Here is a 20,260-nt window from a genome sequence, read left to right on the forward strand (position 1 = left end):
AATTCAAACAACTTGGGATAAGAAGTGGTCTCAAAGTCACTGAGCTCACAGAGCTTCAACAACAGATGACAATTTCCTTAGTCCTTCCTTAGTCTTCCTGAAATTGTCAGATTATGAGTGAATAAAAGCATTTTGCGAGCTATATTATGTATTTTTCATATGTAAGATATAATGATGTCTTCCTGCTTACACATCGCATGACTTTAAAAGCTAGAAAAACAGGTTTCGATTCACATTATCTGGCGAGCCTTGTTTTGTCAAAGGAAAATTCTATTCTACTCTGAGAATGTAGGGGGAGGAAGAATGCCCGTGGTCTTTTCACTTACTGCAATATTATGGACACTCAATTTAATTTTTTTTAAAAAACTTTTTTTTTTGACAGCTGGTACAGCACCCCACTGCGCCCACGCGCCAGCATTATATTCTCATGTACAGGTAGAATATGTTCATTGTCTTCCAATGAAAGAATGGTTCCTTTCGCCGTAGTCGGGAGACATTAGAAGCTTGCCACGCCCGGACTGTTACACCAATGCATTAGCATGTTAAAGCGATTTCATTGAGGAGCCTAGCTTTCTTAACTAGTAAGTACTGTACTTACTGGGTTTTGGAGGGGGGGGGGGTGTCTTTCGCTGGAAATCTCGCCCCCTTCTACTTTGAAAATACCTGTGAAACCAGTTTATTCGTCACAGCCAGGACTCCCGCAGAGAGGGGGGTTGTACTTGCAGTGCATCGGTATAGATGGGAAAGCCAGAGCCAAGTCAAGTCTAGCCATGTGTGAGTCTAGTCTAACAGAGCTTCAACAGCAGATGACAACTTTTGAGTTCGATTAAGAATGAATAAAAGCATTACATAAATAACGCGTTTGCGTTTGTCTGGGTGCTGACAATTACTTTTTGACAATGAAGAACTGTGTATGTCTCTCTCTCTCTGCTGGCGTTTGTAATCATTTTTATTTTTAAATACATTTTAGCAAAGTAATGTACCATAAAAGTATTGTGAGACATATTTGGGTTAACATGTTCAGTGTTTAGTGTGTGGTAATTTGTTCGGTGCGAGTGAAGTTTTACTTAATCTCTGACCCAGGGAAAAGTGTGGTGTGGACGGCTGAGGAGAGAATGCAGGCTCGCGCAGTGTCAGTTATTCTTTTTGTCTTTTTGTCTTTTTGAGCCAGTGAAAGCTCTGTTGTCCTTCACATGAATGCCTGAATCATTGTACCGAACCCAGGATATTACAGTATTTTTTCTTTAAAATACCAATTACAGCAACATACAGTTTACATAATATGTTGATGTTCCAAAATTAATATTGTTTATGACCTTTATGACCTTCGTTATGCTTTTTGTTAATGTCTAAGCCGGAACACATCATTATATCTCATTTTGTATTTCTTTAAAAAAAAATCGTTTGCCTAGCCTAACTATATTGTTGTTATTGTTTTTATCCTGTAAAGCGCTTTGAGGAGCTACCTTTAAAGGCGCCATATACAATAAAGTTAATTATTATTACTATTGTTAATTTGCTGGACAGAGATGTGAACATTATTACGCAGAAGACAAAGATAGCGATTTACGTTGCATTGTGCATTGTGCTGCTGTAATACAATTTTAAATAATTAAAAGTCTAAACAGTATCAGCTTTATTTATGGGTTTTAAATAAAGGCGATTTAAACGTGATTTAAATCAATACAAATGTTTATATTGTAACGCATAGGTGACTATTTATTGTTATTAAAATGACTTAAATTGGATCATGTTGTGATATTTAGAAATATAAATTTGTTTGGTGCGAGTGAAGTTTTACTTAATCTCTGAACCAGGGAAACGTTTTATTTTTTCAAAGAAATGTTTGTTAAAAAAAAGGCATGGCTCCGGCTGGATTTAAACACACAACATGTGATGGGGGAGTCAGGAACCTAACCCACAGCGCCATCGGCAAGGTCACATGAGGAGTGTTGAAAAAGCCCTACAAACATTATCAACAGACATTGTACATCATGTACTATTCTTGTGTTGCGGTACATGAATATAATTATATCGTTATTAATTTCTTTAGATACACAATTCCATATTATATTCCCTTTTAAACAAATTCTAAAAGTATGCTTGTTGACTCCGGTATCACGTTAGACTTCGATGCTTAAAATGTTTCGGGAGAAATGGAATACTGGTGTATATTTTTTCTTTAAAGTACCGAGACCAGCCATATACTGTATGTTTATGTTCCAAAATTAATATTGTTTATGGCCTTCACACATGTTACAGTATGCTCCTATTCTTTTTATGCTCAGCTACTAAGATTTCCCTTCAGTGGTAAAATTCTATATAAATATTCAATACTAAAACGGGCACAGTAAAGACATTAAAATTTTTCTACGACCGACCAACGGAACACGAGTGCCCCTGTCGGTCAACCAATCACGTACCGCGGTATTTTGCGTTAACGCGTGCGAGGCCGTAGCCAATTACCTCCGGTACGTGTCTGTACCGCACACTTTGAATGGCTGCATCTGTATGTTTTTTTGTTTTTGGTCTGTCTGGTTATTCACTCTGGTCAGATAGCCTCAGGGGGTATTGCTGTAACTGTCCAACATAATTCTCTGGAGTTGTGCTGGCTATACATTTGCTTCCTGAGGCATTGTTGTATAGTTAGCAGTGTAGAAATGAGCAAGCATAAGTAACATACATCATAATCTTAACTGAAAAACATGGCTATCGCAATCTTTTTCTCTCCTTTTCTTCCTGTCCTCTAATTATCCTCTCTGTATTCCCAAGAGTGTCCCTAGTGAGAGTTCTAAAGCAAATCAAACATGAAGTGAACAAAACAGCCATTTATTCCCATATTTCTAGCTGTGGTATTTTCAATGGGGAGTCTTCACACTCAAGCTCATTGATTTTTGTGCATCAGTTCTCAGTTCATAATTGTGTTAATATTTTCCAGCATGTTATAAGAATTATACTTTCAGTGATAGTCTGTGCCACTGAAAACAATGCTGTCACTTTTTGAGAACTCAGTAGGAAATGCTATAATTGTTTCTCACAGATAAAAGCTGAAGTAAATGACCAGTGTAAGGGTTTTGTGCGTTTTCTGGGACTATTATTAATTCTGGTAGTAAGACACAAAATTATTTTTTGATGGTTATTAGAAAACCGACCTTGCGGGATAACTCAGCAACGCATACACACAGATACTAATACACAACAATACGTTTATTAATACATAAAATGTGCATATAAACATAACAGATCTCAAGAGTGATGGTTAGCAGAATACAAAAAGTATATATTCAATAATGAAGAGTTACAAACCAAGAGAGACACACATTCGCTATACCATTCATTTATACCTATGAATTGGCTTCATTTCTCTCTGCTCTCCTCCCCACTAATAGCTGATGTGTGGTGAGCGTTCTGGTGCACTATGGCTGCCATTGCATCATCCAGGTGGATGCTGCACATTGGTGGTGGTGGAGAGGAGACCCCATTATCTGTAAAGCGCTTTGAATGGAGTGTCCAGAAAAGCGCTATATAAGTTTAAGCAATTATTATTATTATTATTATTATTATTATTATTATTATTATTATTATTATTATTATACTGTTTCGTAAATGAACTTTGATTACAATTTCTAAACTAGATTCTCAAAAGCAAGTACATCACTCATAGGAGTTAAATTGATATGAACTGAGGTTGAGGAAACAATTGAATTCTTGATCTGTAATGCAGAATGTTGAATACTCATCCAATCTCTGTGGATTCAGATCCCCTGTGGACTAAAACGAACAGCGACAGACTGTTGCTGCATCCAATCTGCGTCCTCTGGCCCGGTGCCAGGCAGTGCTGGTCCGGCGTGAAGTGTGGGAGGAGGAGGGAGAGATTTCTGCTGCGGCACGCTGAAGTCCTCGCTTAACTAGCAGAGATTGTGCACATGGAAAGTGACTGTGGGTCCAAGCAAGTCACACTCTTTAGACGGGAAGACCCGTTTGTTCCCAATGTTGCACTAGTCCTGAATCCTGAGATTCATCTGTCGACAGTTCCGACCATAGTTCACTCACTGATCAGACGAGCGTTCATGGTGGGGTACTGGCGGTTCACGAGGCTTGCTGCTGGGGTAAACTCGGGTTACAAAGGATCCTTTGGTTACGCGCGGGTGACCTCCGTTCTCGACTCTTAGAACAAAGTAAAGTCCTGGCACTTGGACACACTGGCTGTCACGTGATTGTCCGAGCTGAGTCTGAGAATGTCCTGGAGGGGCATCTTCTGGGCCCTGTGCTGCCTCTTTTATCTGGAGGAACTATGGTCATTTATTGGTTGAATGTTTCGCTGGCATTCGAGACCCAAGTGGGGTTGTCCTGCCCTACCAGTTCTTTATTGCCTGATTGAGGTTGAGGATGAGTAACAATGCACTCTGACCTAAGGGTTGTAAACCTTGGAATGAGACTCTCCCATGGAAACTCCCAGACAGTAAGGCACCAGAGATGACCATTTATTAGGGTGGCTGGAGAATCTCAGCCTTGGGAGTTGTTCCTTATCAGGAAACTCTATCAGCTAGAAAAAAACCTTAAATCTTAACCAAATGGAATGGTCTCTCTGTGTCCAGCACCACTGAGATGAGGGAGAGAGGGACTGGCAAGGGGGCAGCAAACTTAATTCCTGTATTATTAATAAGCCTTGCTACTACACCAGAAATGGCCTTTTCTCATAAACAAAGATGGGCACACACTGATGCAAATCATATAAAAAAATTACCCTGAGTGGGTGCACCCCACTATATGGTTCAAGCATTTAAGTACGTTTTTTTTCGTTGTATTACAAAAAGGACTGGGTACACTGTCTGAGAGTTATTATGAGTGGCAAGTGATTAAATCAATGTGAGAAACAAGCACAGAGTGACACTTCACTTCTAATCCAAAAGATCAAACTTAATAAAGGCAGTGGAGATTAGCCATGTCCCAGTTTGAAAAGGCAGATTTTTTATCACAATGGGTGGGCTTCAATAGAGAAATGATTCAGCTATATACAAAGGAAGTGTAAATCTTCCCTGAGTAATGAATGAAAATTTATTAAAATATGCTCAGCATCAGGAGTGTCTTGTAGACCTGTATAGCACAATCATACAGTTTTGTACAGGTGGTATCACTGATTCATTTGCTCAGAGCTGTCTGTATTATGCATATGTTAACAGTGGTAACATGACTCAAATGGCACAAATGGAATAGACAGATGGAGGTAAACCAATCATGTTTTTGTAGAATTCAAGAGGGATTGTAACGAAATTCACTGTGGGTGTCAAATGTATAATAGTGATGTCACTTCTCCAGGTCTAGTGTGTCAGGGTCGTTTGGTTTTGCTCTTCTGCTGCTCATTTGGACTGTGCAGCTTCCTTGTTCAGTGGTAAGACACCTTCAGAGCTGTTATTGTCTTTCTATTTCTTTTGAACATTTCCAAATCCTCTGAAGTTATGTCTATCCATCCATTTTCTAATTCGGGGCTTATTCAGGGCTTCATCCAATTTATGGTACTCAGACAGGTACTCAGACAGGTACTGACATGCAGAACCTTATAAGTGAGCATGAGGATTTTAAAGTTGACACAAAACTTGACAGGAAGCCAGTGCAAGGACTCCAGGATAGGAGTAATGTGATCACTTGCACTAGACCTTGTCAGGATTCTGGCTGCCAACTTTTGGACATACTGGAGTTTGGTCAATGTGGATTTAGAAACCCCAACAAGTAGAGTGGTACAGTAGGCGATTCGAGAGAAGACAAATGTGTTGATCAGTGTTTCAGCCACAGTTAGTGATAACACAGGATGTAGTCTAATGATATTTCTGAGGTGGAAGAAAGATGTTTTGACAATGTGCTGTACATGTGGGTCGAATGTCAGGGCTGAATTAAATATGACCCCCCAAGTTTTTCAATTTAGACTGGAGCTCAAGTACGGTACCATTCTTAGATAATATTACAGCATTGGCTTTACAAAGTTGATGGGGGGGTGCCAATAAGTATTGATAAAGGAAATTTTGAGTCATCTATGTTTTTATTTCAGAGATGCATTTATTATAGAAACAGCCACATCGGTGTAAGGTTTGGTATGGATGTAGATTTGAGTACCATCAGCATAGGAATTATAGTTGAGGCCATGTGATCTTAAAAGCTGACCAAGTGGAAACATGTAAATACTGAAAAGTAAGGGACCCACTATTGAGCCCTGTGAAACACCAGACTTAATGAGTCCAATATCAGACCTAAATCCAAGAGACAAAGTGATAGCAATCAGTAAGGTAAGACTTGAACGATTTGAGAGCAGTGTTAGAAACTCCAAACCCAGTCTCAAGACAAGAAAGACATAATGTTTAACAGTGTTGAAAGCAGCATTAAGATCAGGAAGAATGAGGATAAAAAGATAACCAGAATCAGAAGCTATTAGAAGATTGTTATTGACTTTGACCAGGACAGTTTCTGTGCTGTGAAGTTGTCAGAAGCCAGATTGGAGGAGTTTGAAAAGGTTTTTAGCAATGAGGTGGTTATTTAACTGAATTGTAACAGCAAGTACTAGAATTGTTGCAAGAAAGGGTAAGTTGTAGATGGGGCAAAAATTGTTTAGATTGTCCAGAGCCATATCATTCTTTTTCGCATGGGAGTAATGACAGCAGTTTTGAGGACCTTTGGTACAACACCAATGCTCAGGGATTAATTTATTGTATTGAGGACAATGGGGCAGAGGGAAGTGAAACGGGACTGAAATAAAGTGGTAGGGATGGGATCTAATATTCAGGTGGTGTATTTCATATGTGAAACCAGTTTACTGATGGTTTCAGAGTCAAGAAGAGAGAAGTTGGAGAGAAGGGAACCAGAAAAGTTGGGCAAGCAGGGAGGAGGTGTGAAAATGATATGTGTTATGGAGAGAATGTGATGCCAGATGTTGTCGATCTTGGAGCTAAAAGAAATCTAAGAATGTGTTGCAAAGATGCGATAAGGCAGTTAATGTGGTGGGACAGTTAAGCTTTAGCAGTCAGTTGATGGTGGAGAAAAAGATCTCTGGGTTTGTTATGGTTATTTTCAATGATGTGAGAGAAGTAGGTGGATCTAGCAGACGCTATCGTACCCTTATATTCAGAGAAGTAATCTTTCCAAGCCTGATAATGTACATTTAGGCCAGAAAGATGTTCCCTACGCTCAAGTTTCCGGGAGACTGCCTTCATTGATCGAAGATGGTCAGTGTACCAGGAAGAGGGGTGAGAAAAAGAGATGGTTGGAGTTTTTAGAGGTGCAAAGGTGACAAGGTTAGAGGTCAGACAAGGTTAGGCGAGTTATTAATCAAAAGATTTTTGTCCTCTAGAGGGTTAAAGGAAGAGAAACAAGATAAAGAGGATAGAGCAGAATTTGTGAACCTAGGCTGATCAACTGATCGCCAGTTGTGGAAATTTAGAGTGTGATGGGGGGGTGTTAGAAACAGGTAATTCCAGATTGAAAAGAATGGCTAAATAGTCAGAGAGGCCTGGTTCAAGGGAACAGAAGTGAGAACCAAAAGAGTAAGTTGCAATGGTTAAATCTAGGGTGTGTTCTTTTATTATGTTTTGGGCTAAGAACAAACTGTGTTAAATCAAAGCATCCCAATAGAGCTAGAAAATCCTTAGCTAAACTGGAAGACTTTGAGTCAATATGTATATTAAAGTCCCCAAGAATAAGGATCCTCTTAAATCTGAGGCATGAAAAATGAAAGTAAATCAGAAAACTCACCTAAAAAGGCTTCTTTAGGTTGTGTGGTCTGTAAATTGTGGCAATGATGCTAGAGTGGGGTACAGAGACATTTAAAAGAAGACATTCAAAAGAAAAGAGAAGAGGTACAGTAACAGGACCTAAATTGTAAAGAACATTGATGCCCCCACCTAAGAGAAGATCATTTTGTCTGTGCCAAATTTTGGTTAAGCACAGAAGGTCAAGTTTTCTTTCTGTAATAAAGTCACATATAAGAAGAGCCTTATTGTTCATGGAGCGGGTGTTTAGTAGTACTGATCTGCCCAGTCTTGGGGATCCAAGGGGAAGCAGAGTGGGTTCCAGGCATGGTAGAGAGAGTACATTTGTTTAGGTTGGCGCCAGTGCAGGATGGTCTTGCAGCTTTGCAATGAGAAGCAGGGATAAAGACTCTGCAGGTAGACGATGGAAAGAAACAGCGTCCTGTACTGCGATGAATGTAACGCAATGCTTGCTGGATTCCAAAATTATTTACCAGGTAATAATTCCATTTCAGTTGCAGTAGTTGCAGTAAGGTGTACCTTAGAAGCATGTTTGTGGAATCTGCAATTACGCGACAAAAAATGGGAAGGAAATCCTGAATCAAGGCAGTAGCAAGTGGTAAAAAGTCCTCAGTTGAAGAATTCCATTGGGGAGTAGTCAGCTGTAGAAGCAACAGTCACAGTGGAAGTGGAAGTCGTGCTTGTAGATTGCAACGTGAAGCTGCTAAAAATAATTAGAAACAAGGGTGACAGAAAAATAAAACAAATAAAAAGTAAAAAACAAATAAAAAATGAAAACTGGTGTTTTATACTGTATATACCAAATTATACTGAACACAAACTTTTGAATGACAAAATATAAAATATTTCAAAACAAAATGAAATGGGACAAATATGTTGTTTCTTTTACCCCTTAACCAATAAAATAAATACAAATAAAATAAGCTTATAACTTAATACCTCTGCAGAACAACAGGGTTGAATTATTCTTTTAAATTCTCAATTCAGTTGAACAATTACATTATGTTGTAATTGAAAAATTACAAAATATAATGTTTTTGTACAGAAATTTATCAGTGGAAAATTATGTAATTAAAGCACCGAAAAGGCCAAATAATAATACTACACTGTATTTCTTTACAGCATTATATAATCTACATTTCTCTCAGCTGCATTCTAGTTAATATTCTTGTCTCATGTCTGTCAAGTCTGTCAATCAAATTGAGCCAATTACTTTATTATTAATCATACATTAGGTCATGTGAAATCTGTGCCCAGAGCATTTCATGATTTTATCTCTTAACCATCAGTACAATGTGATCATTGCACATACTTAGCCTCTCAGTGACCAATGGATCTTTTTTTTCAAGTGTGCATTGAAGAAATAAGTAGGATATTTTGTAAATACAAGGCTTTCAGCACATCTTTGTCATTGTCTTTCATTTCTTTGACTTTGCTCTCTCAGCCTTGATCAACACACATAGAGCAAGAACAGAGCAATCAGTAAGAAGGCAATTTAAAAATCATGCTGCATAAAACAGTCAATAATAAATGGATTCCCCAGTAAAATATGGATTTCATATCTATCTGGAATTTTGCCTGTTTGAGGATATAAATTACAGCCAGAATAATTGTAATGCTCCACGAGTCAGAAAGATTAGACTGTTGACGGCCTCTGTAATTATAGTCTTTAGCTTCTCCAAGCTAATTTGAAACCTGTCTGTTAATTAATCATTATCACCCCCAGATCCTACAGAAAGGCCTGGGTTTCCAGTGAGTCTGAGATGGAAGCACAGTAACAATAGGAAAGACAAAACTGCATTGATGCCTAATGCTTTATTATTTCCGATGATGCTCTCAGGGGGTGTTTAATTTTGGTCTGTCTGCTAATTTTCACTTAACTCTTCTTCTTCTTCTTTTTCACAACCTTAGTCCCAGACTGTCCTGGGGTCAGCTGCTTTGGTTGCTCTTCTCCACTTGTCTCTGTCAGGCACATCTTCCTCACTCACTTCACATACCTCCATATCTTAACCTTGTATTTTATTTGCTCTATAATGACATAACAAAGGCAGACATGTTTTATAGGATTTTTCCCCTTTTCTGTGAGTTTCTTAGTCTGCATTTTACCCTTCAATTATAAAGTTATTTCCATCAATATATAGAGATACAGTACAGTATCTCTTGCTGCAGAGCTCAGAGCAGAATATGTACAAACTGACAACGGGCATTTAAACTTAGTTTTGACACAATTATTCTATTTTTTTTCTTTACAATAAGGATGAATTAACATTTCCATGAATTTTTTCAAAGTCTGCCTTCAAATTCTCATTTCAGCAGAGTTGAAATGAGCATATTTACAGGTCAGTGAATGGGAGAATTCTTGGCCAGTGGAAAAAATGTTGCCCAGATTTGTGAATAAAGCACTGAAAACAAACTGCCAACCCCTTGAAAGCTGCAGAGTGGAAACCCCAGGAACAGAAACCTGCAGCTGAAGATGATAGAGAAGCACAGCAGATAATTACTATTTACCATATTATGCTTATTTCACTAATTAAGGGTTTATTAGTTTCCATTTGAACATTATAAATATTAGAAAACATATATATTCGTAAACCAAACAGTGGCAGCTATTTCATCCAATTAAAATTCTGCAGTAGAATTTCACATTAGTGATATTTAATTAATAGTTGCGATACTACAGGGATGACATATTAAAATAGATTATTTAGAAATCCTATCTTTTCTTGTTAGACTCAGACACATACAGTAATTCCATAACAATGCCAACACTGTAAGTCGCATTTTTATGACTAGTGTGAAATATTTATGCTTGTTACACAGAAAATTCTGCAGTTTTTCTTGTTTGCAATTGCTTATTTCTCACCACAACAGCTGCAGAAAAATATATGTATTACGATGCCAATACTGCCCACACAACTAAACACTAAAGCCCTTAAGGCCTTATATTGTACATCCTTAGGCGTTTGAATCCCTATGTCTTCCTTAAGGTCTTTACAATAAATGATTAAGTGATTTTTAATATAGAATCCTTAGGCTACAAGTCCTGAATCAGGTATCTGGGTTTCACAGGAGCTTCATCGATAATTGGACATGGATCTAAACATGCTTTAAGAATCTTTCCCTATTTCTCTTTGCTAGAAGATGGAACCAGGCATGGTCAAAGAGCTTTTAAAAAGCTTATTTATATTCATATCTATGCATACTACTCATAGCAACCCATTTTCTTTGTGAGAAATACCCAATATGGACCATGAGGTCTCCTTCACAACAAGGTTTTTGTTTTATTTTTCCAGTGAATTTTAAATGTTAAAACTACAGGTTAGAAGAAGTAAAAATCTGGCTTATCATTGCTCATGTGCTTATTTGTATTGTTTTAATATTTTTCTTGTTTTGTAACAAACAGATTTATTTGTATGTGTTTAATTTCTTTAATTTATTTAGATTTATGTAATTCAATGTTAGGAAATACAGTAAATAAATTTTTATTCATCCCTCTGCTAATAACGTGTTTGGTGTTGTAGCGGCAATGCTTGTAAATAAGACAGAATTAAGTGTTGCTGTGCTTTCCCAAATGAGGCCTCATCTCTCTGTTCATCTCTGTGGTGCAGCCACAGAGAATCTATTCATGCAGGCTGATTTAAAGCTGTTTTCTTTTGATAAGGGACAGCTCCCAAAGGGGGATGCACTAAGCTAAGCCTGGCTATCATGATCAATGGTCATCCATTGGCACCTATCTGTCTAGGGAGTGCCAGATGGACATCTGGACTGCATTCCTAGGTGTCAGGAGTAAGTGACTCATATCTCACCTTGATCAACCAATCAGGGACAGGTAGGGCCGAGCAACCCATGTGGGACTCTGATGCCCATGGAACTTTCAGCCAATGAACGAGCTGAAGTTCCTCCAGGTAAAAACAGGCAACACAGAGGGCCTGAGAGACATTCTGTGGACTTTTCTAAAGGGAATTCAAAAGAGAATTCCAGGGCAGGACGGCCAAGGAGCAGAAGGCTCCCAAGGGCAGGACATTCTCGCAGCGCGCCTCCTGACCATCCTGAGACTCAGCCCGGACAACCACAGAACGGCCAGTGTGTCCGAGTGCCAGAACTTTCCTTTGTTCTAAGAGTCTAGAGCGGAGGTTGCCAGAGAGTAACCAGAGGATCCACCCGAGGTTAGCACCAGCAGCAGGCCTCGTGAACAGGTCAGAACTGTGGACAGCTGAATCACTATTCAGAACTAGCGCTTCATCGGGTACGAACCGGTCCTCTTCCTGACTTGCTGGGACCCACAGTCATCTTTTCTCCCGTGCGCAAACTTTGCTAGTTAAAGCCAACACTAACTAGCCGGTCAGTGAGCATCAGCAGCGCACCATCGCAAGCCGCACAGCACAGCCTAGCACCGAGCCAGAGAGTGCGGATTGGACAGCAACAGCCTGAAACTGTTTCTTTGAGCCCGCAGGAGATCTGAATCTCCAGAGATTGGATAAGTATTCAACTTCACTGCATTACTGCTCGAGAATTCAATTGTTATCCCAACCAGTTGATATCAATTTAATTCCTAAGAGTTATGTACTTGTTTTGAGTATCTAATGTAGAAGTTATAACCAAGTTCATTTATGAAATGGTCTAAATGAATGATATACTGAACGTATGTTCTCTTGATATATGTAACTCTTTGTAACTGACTGAATATATATCTTTTGTATTCTGATAATACTCTCGATAAGATCTGTTAGGTTTATATGCATATTCTATGTATTAATAAATGTATCCCCGTGTATTAGTACCTGTGTGTGTGCGTTGTTTGAGTTATATCGCATGGTTGGATTCTAAAGCCATCAAAAGAATCAATTTTGTGATTTACTGCTACAATTAATAATTGTCCCAGTAAATGCCCAAACCCTACAGAACTGGTGCCTTCAGAGAGCACACTACAGTGTATTGTTTGCTGAAATCTCTATGAGGCATTTTACAATGAAACATGCTATATAAATACCAGGAATTTCTTCTGTTATCACCCAGCAACTTATGTTATAGAAGCCATAAGCAGCGACAGGTCTGACCACGATCTCCGCCATATCTCCGTCAGCGGAGAAGCTAGAAGAATAAATCTCCATTCTCTGAGAGAGCTAGCGAAGGACATAGAGAGATTTGACCCCGCAGTGTCAGAGAATAATATCGAGAGTTATATTCAAGACCTCAGGTATACCCTGCAGTACCTGCCAAACGCCACAGAACAGGAGAAAGTGTTTCTGGTCAGGAAAACTACCAGAAGAGCTGTACATGAGTGGATGGCTAGGCAAATGAACAAAGTCTGTAATGACTTTGAAGAGCTTTGTCATGCACTTATCCAAGAATACAGTGCGTTTATTGACCCGACTGTCACAATAGCTGCAGCCCTTAACATTAAGCACAAGAGAGCAGAGTCCCCTCGCGAATATTACGAGAGACTTAGACGAACTTATTTTGCAGGGCGAAATGATGAGGGTTGCAAAGAGAACACACATTTCAAGGGTTTATTCATTGCGAATCTCCACCCATCAGTCAGAAAGATGATCTTAATGCATACAGATGCACAGACCATGAAAATGACTGATATTAAGAGATTTGTGCAGAAAGCCTGGGAGTATGATGTCCAAAGTCGCTCTGAGCAAAAGCTGTTAAAGTGACTGTGTTCGCCGTCAGAGCCAGCAGGGTTAACTCCCTCCTGCTCGAAGAAGCACAGGCTCCTGAGCTGGCTAAGCCCCGTTCCAAAGCAGGCACACAGGACCGCACCCAGCGTCCTAAGTGCCATGAGAACACCGGGGGAAGGAAAGGGCTAGATAAAGCTGAACAAAAGGATTCAGTAGCCTGGCCAGGCTTGAACAAGCTTTATTAGGACAGGGACAACCGCTCCCCAAGGCTGCCGGAAGCGTGAATGAGCTAATACTCTCCACTGGAGGAGGCGGAGACCCGCCCCCTCTCCCTCCCTCAGTCTATCTGATTGAGCGGAAGGGTTCCTGCCTGGATGAGGTCAGCCACTCCCAAGCGAGTGCTGACCCCACCCCTGAAGTCACAGAGCAGGCAGTAAAACACAGAGGAAAAGCAAGAAGCTTTTACCTCAAGGCTGCCATGGGAGATGTCTTACACAGTGAGACACTGATTGACACTGAGGTTGAAAGGTGTTTGATGTCACACGGCAAGCTCAAACGGGTTGAAAAAGAAAACGGCATGCGACTCAGAGAGGAACCTTTGGTGGATCACCAGAAAGGCAAAGTATGGAAACAGGTCAAGGCTCCTAAGCCTTCTGTACAGAAGGAAAGGGGGGCCAAGAGGCAGACTGTGCTCACACAGTGCCCACCGAACACAGAAGCCTATGTGAAGATTCCTTCTGTTCCCTCTGGACAAGAAATAAAAATATTTTCTTGTTCCCCAGATATACAGGGAAGTCATGTCCCGGCTGAGGTCCCAACAGCCTCCCTGCCACAGGACCGGTGCTCCGAGCAGCCGCTTGATCCACCAGGTAAAGCACACTCCTTTTACATCCTTAAAGAGGAGCAGATCTCCCCACCTGGCGATGAAAAGGAGCTTTCCCTGTGCACCCTGGCACCCAAGAGGGGTCAGGACCACCACCCCGCAGTGGTGGAAGGGATCCAGATGGTAGGAGAGCAGGTTGGTGATGTAGCCCTCGCCCTTAGCCCTGAGAGGTCCTCTATCAGTGATGATCTGCTTGAGCAGCTGTCACAGTGCCACCACCAGGTGCCCCTGGTGCAACATTCACAGGTTAGACAGGAGGTCCAGCTGGACGCTGAGACTACTGCGCTGTGGACACACCTGATCCCAGATGCCGATTCCCTCTGCTGTGACCTAGGGAACCTGCAGTCAGGTAACATTATTTCTCACAACTACCAGGTAGTGAGTGAGACTGACCTGATTGTTCCTGCCTCAACGGCAGGGCTGCCAACACACCCAGTCCCCCAGAAGGGACAGGGAATGAAAGTCGGGCCGGTTTTCTTACAGCCACCAGCTCAGTTTGTCAGTCTGAGTCTGACCAACAGTGGTTCAGCCAGACTGGAGCTGGATGGTCAAGTCACCCGCCTGCCAGTGCAGGACATCGCAAAGAGGGGTATCAGAATCCCCGCCTGCACTGACATGGGCCTGGTGGGTGATAGTAGGTTCAAAGACAGTGAACTACCTATCCCACTGCTGGGGCAGCTCCCTGAACCCCTAGTGAGGGAAGGGGGGAGCGAGCAGGTGTCCTACACCCACGCCCAGTGAACGATTGTAAACATGCCGATAGAGGGATTCCTCAATCAGGAAGTGTGCAGGGTGGACCGGAACAGTGAGAATGGGGTAACAATCCCAGATCACTCAGGTGCTCCAGATGACCACTCAGCCGAGGGTCAGGCATGCTCCACCGCTGCACCGCCCCCTGCAGGGTTCCTAGAGCACAGGCATGAACAAATCAAAAAAGCAGATGCCCTGGAAAAGGAGGAGCAGCATCAGCAGCTGTGTCAGATCTCCCCAGATTTCCAGGATATTGGTGCCCAAGATGCCACATGGCATATTGAGAAAGACACCATGTACACGCTGCGCCAGCTTAGAAAGGCAACAGTCACTCAGAAGGAGATGACTGGGATCAGCCACCCTAAAAGACTTTTGGGAGGACTGATTGCTGCCGCCACTGTTGCACGTTTGCTTTTTCTGGTAGGTTTGTGTGCTACTGGCACTCTCACCCTGACTGCCCCAAGAAGGCAGGTGTCAGAGATGCCAGAGGGTAGTGACAGACTGTATCGACAGCAGCAAAAGTTGGAAAGCTTAGGGAAAACCCTACAGGCAACTTTCTATGCAACAGGGTTAAACCTTATCCCCCAACCAGTGGACATGATTGTTGGTGTTATACAGTGGGTTAAAGCTTGTGTGCAACAGGCCAGAATGTTGACACAAGACCTGTAAAGGGAGTTTAGTGCCACTGTAGCCAGTCTAATCATGGCACAATTCCCAACCCACTTGATTCCACTCTTCTCAGTAGAGGAGTATGTGACATTAACCCCGTCGTTCATAGCTCACCCAGAAGGCAAACCAAGATTGAATTCGGTTCCCAATCTTGAGATGGGTATGGCTACCAAAGCTATCCATTGGCTGTGTCTGATACACCAATGAAGGGTGTAAAGCTACTAATGGGCAGAGGGAGGTTAATGAACCCCATGAAGAGCAGGTGGGAAGTAAATGGCTGGTCAGCACACCACATTTAACTGACACTATGACTTGTGACAGGCATGATACAGCTACTGCAATGCAGCTACCTAATCAAACAGTTTTCCTGCAAGTTCCCGAGGAGGCCATAGTGCTCTTGAACTTAACACTGTACGGTCTAGAACCAGACAATATAAGACCAAACTTGAGGTCTTGGATGCCTCCAGGGGCCACACTATTGAATTGGATAGAAATCCAAGAAACAGTAAGCCCTGAAGAGGTACAGGTAGTTGAGTGTGCTTTAATGGAACAAACCTCCAAACCACCCTAGCAGATGCCCAACACAGGTGTCGTGGTTCATCAGGGGGGCTGGGAACAGGAACCATTGTTATTGTAACACTACTGCCGGGTAGCTGGATCATGACTGACAGTGTACTCTGAATGCTGTACTCTCACATCAAGATGTACTCCGGGTAGCACGAATGAGTCAAAGGTAGCATGTCAAAAGAAAGGAAGTGACTTCTCACCAAATATCTACTACAGAGGTATCAGATATTGACAGTGAACTTCCTGATGTGTAATTCCTAGACTGAGATGATGTCTCCTACCGTGTTTATACATACTCCAGATGTTATTCATCCTGTTTGTTCCCAATGCTGGTTCCGGTATGAATTCTCGAGGAGTAATGTGGACATTTAAGGTTAATGTTCTAATGACAAGAGACATCACTTAACTCTGTTTCGCTTTGAAGGCAACAACGCCTCAGGACCTCGTGACCTTCAAAAAGGGGGGATATGTAGCGGCAATGCTTATCAATAACACAGAATTAAGTGTTGCTGTGCTTTCCCAAATGAGGCCTCATCTCTCTCTTCATCTCTGTGGTGCAGCCACAGAGAAGCTATTCATGCAGGCTGATTTAAAGATGTTTTCTTTTGATAAGGGACAGCTCCCAAATGGGGATGCACTTACTAAGCCTGGCTATCATGATCAATGGTCATCCATTGGCGCCTATCTGTCTAGGGAGTGCCAGATGGACATCTGGACTGCATTCCTAAGTGTCAGGAGTAAGTGACTCATATCTCACCTTGATCAACCAATCAGGGACAGGTAGGGCCGAGCAACCCACGTGGGACTCTGATGCCCATGGAACTTTCAGCCAATGAACGAGCTGAAGTTCCTCCAGGTAAAAACAGGCAACACAGAGGGCCTGAGAGACATTCTGTGGACTTTTCTAAAGGGAATTCAAAGGAGAATTCCAGGGCAGGACGGCCAAGGAGCAGAAGGCTCCCAAGGGCAGGACATTCTCGCAGCGCGCCTCCTGACCATCCTGAGACTCAGCCCGGACAACCACGGAATGGCCAGTGTGTCCGAGTGCCAGAACTTTCCTTTGTTCTAAGAGTCTAGAACCGAGGTTGCCAGAGAGTAACCAGAGGATCCACCCGAGGTTAGCACCAGCAGCAGGCCTCGTGAACAGGTCAGAACTGTGGACAGCTGAGTCACTATTCAGAACTAGCGCTTCATCAGGTACGAACCGGTCCTCTTCCTGACTTGCTGGGACCCACAGTCATCTTTTCTCCTGTGCGCAAACTTTGCTAGTTAAAGCCAACACTAACTAGCCGGTCAGTGAGCATCAGCAGCGCACCATCGCAAGCCGCACAGCACAGCCTAGCACCAAGCCAGAGAGCACGGATTGGACAGCAACAGCCTGAAACTCTTTCTTTGAGCCCGCAGGAGATCTGAATCCCCAGAGATTGGATGAGTATTCAACTTCACTGCATTACTGCTCAAGAATTCAATTGTTATCTCAACCAGTTGATATCAATTTAATTCCTAAGAGTTACGTACTTGTTTTGAGTATCTAATGTAGAAGTTGTAACCACGTTCACTGTATGAAATGATCTAAATGAATGATATACTGAACGTATGTCCTCTTGATATATGTAACACTTTGTAACTGATTGAATATATATCTTTTGTATTCTGATAACCCTCTCGATAAGATCTGTTAGGTTTATATGCATATTTTATGTATTAATAAATGTATCCCCGTGTATTAGTACCTGTGTGTGTGCGTTGTTTGAGTTATATCGCATAGTTGGATTCTAAAGGCATCAAAAGAATCAATTTTGTGATTTACTGCTACAGTTAATAATTGTCCCAGTAAATGCCCAAACCCTACAGAACTGGTGCCTTCAGAGAGCACACTACAGTGTATTGTTTGCTGAAATCTCTATGAGGCATTTTACAATGAAACATGCTATATAAATACCAGGAATTTCTTCTGTTATCACCCAGCAACTTATGTTATAGAAGCCAATTCTCTGTAATCCTCTGAAGAGCAATATTTAACGTAAACCTCTCAAGAACAATATTTAATGTTTGGTACTTTTGCATAATACAGCAGTTTCTCTGCACCTCTAATGAAGAGTGACTGTGAAGAACTTCCCCTTGACACCATGTGTATTAAGAATTTTGTTGGTCATTTATCAGGGGTGACCCGCTGTGTGCAGAGAATAAAGCTGCAGGTGGCTGCTTCTCTTCCATGCTCCAAACTGCTGATCATGTGTCATGGCAAGAGAAGTGCTATGTCCTCTGCAGAGCAGAGAGATAGCAGGGGAGACAACCTTAATTCCATGGCTACTGCATGGCAGCACTTTAACAGAGGGACACGATGAACCAAGCTGCCGGCAATCAGAAATATTTTGATCAAAGCAGGTTTGGAAAGATATTCTCGTTTGTTTGTAGCTTGTTTCCCCTTACACCACATTCCACCCTCTCGAGCACCTTCAGCAAGCCCTGCAGTAAAAGAAGTAGCATCATTATGTCTTGTGTTCAACTCATTTGCTGTAGCCTGGTGAACATAAAAAGATTAGTGGTTCACTTTATTGTGATTGACTTTTTCTGCAGTCCAGTCAAAGGTGCATTATCTACAGGTAATTATATTAGCTCTCACTCCCCCCCAACAGAATCCATCCAACCCCCTCCTCCTCCTTCTGTCATGCTCCTAATAGACCTAATTTAGAGTTGACAGCTCGGAGACAATTGCCTCATGTAGCTGGTTTCTTCTGATAACTCATTAGCAGGCTGCCGAGTTTCAAGATGATAGAAAAACTGAGGACAAATAAATCTTTCCTAAATCATCTGCCTTCTCTAAAATGCGTAATTACAATTTTTATCTGCATTCCTTCTGGCCTAAACTAATGTGATCCCTGTATTTTATATTTGTTTATAAAAACATGCCTGATTTATTAGTCTGGTAAATATTTCAGGGATTACAAAGAGTTGGTGCAAAGATGCCTCTCCCATTGCAGCACAGTCTCTTGTAAGTTGATTTATTATTAATGTATATTATTATTTATTAATATCTGTTTTCACTGCCACATTTAATTGACTCAAATAACAGGTCTTACAGAAACAAAGCAGTATTTTTTTTTTGTGCAGGACATCGCAAAGAGGGGTATCAGAATCCCCTCCTGCACTGACATGGGCCTGGTGGGTGATAGTAGGTTCAAAGACAGTGAACTACCTATCCCACTGCTGGGGCAGCTCCCTGAACCCCTAGTGAGGGAAGGGGGGAGCGAGCAGGTGTCCTACACCCACGCCCAGTGAACGATTGTAAACATGCCGATAGAGGGATTCCTCAATCAGGAAGTGTGCAGGGTGGACCGGAACAGTGAGAATGGGGTAACAATCCCAGATCACTCAGGTGCTCCAGATGACCACTCAGCCGAGGGTCAGGCATGCTCCACCGCTGCACCGCCCCCTGCAGGGTTCCTAGAGCACAGGCATGAACAAATCAAAAAAGCAGATGCCCTGGAAAAGGAGGAGCAGCATCAGCAGCTGTGTCAGATCTCCCCAGATTTCCAGGATATTGGTGCCCAAGATGCCACATGGCATATTGAGAAAGACACCATGTACACGCTGCGCCAGCTTAGAAAGGCAACAGTCACTCAGAAGGAGATGACTGGGATCAGCCACCCTAAAAGACTTTTGGGAGGACTGATTGCTGCCGCCACTGTTGCACGTTTGCTTTTTCTGGTAGGTTTGTGTGCTACTGGCACTCTCACCCTGACTGCCCCAAGAAGGCAGGTGTCAGAGATGCCAGAGGGTAGTGACAGACTGTATCGACAGCAGCAAAAGTTGGAAAGCTTAGGGAAAACCCTACAGGCAACTTTCTATGCAACAGGGTTAAACCTTATCCCCCAACCAGTGGACATGATTGTTGGTGTTATACAGTGGGTTAAAGCTTGTGTGCAACAGGCCAGAATGTTGACACAAGACCTGTAAAGGGAGTTTAGTGCCACTGTAGCCAGTCTAATCATGGCACAATTCCC

This window comes from Lepisosteus platostomus, chromosome 2 (assembly GCF_059453375.1).
Source record: "Lepisosteus platostomus isolate fLepPlt1 chromosome 2, fLepPlt1.hap1, whole genome shotgun sequence".
In the NCBI taxonomy this organism is placed as follows: domain Eukaryota; kingdom Metazoa; phylum Chordata; class Actinopteri; order Semionotiformes; family Lepisosteidae; genus Lepisosteus; species Lepisosteus platostomus.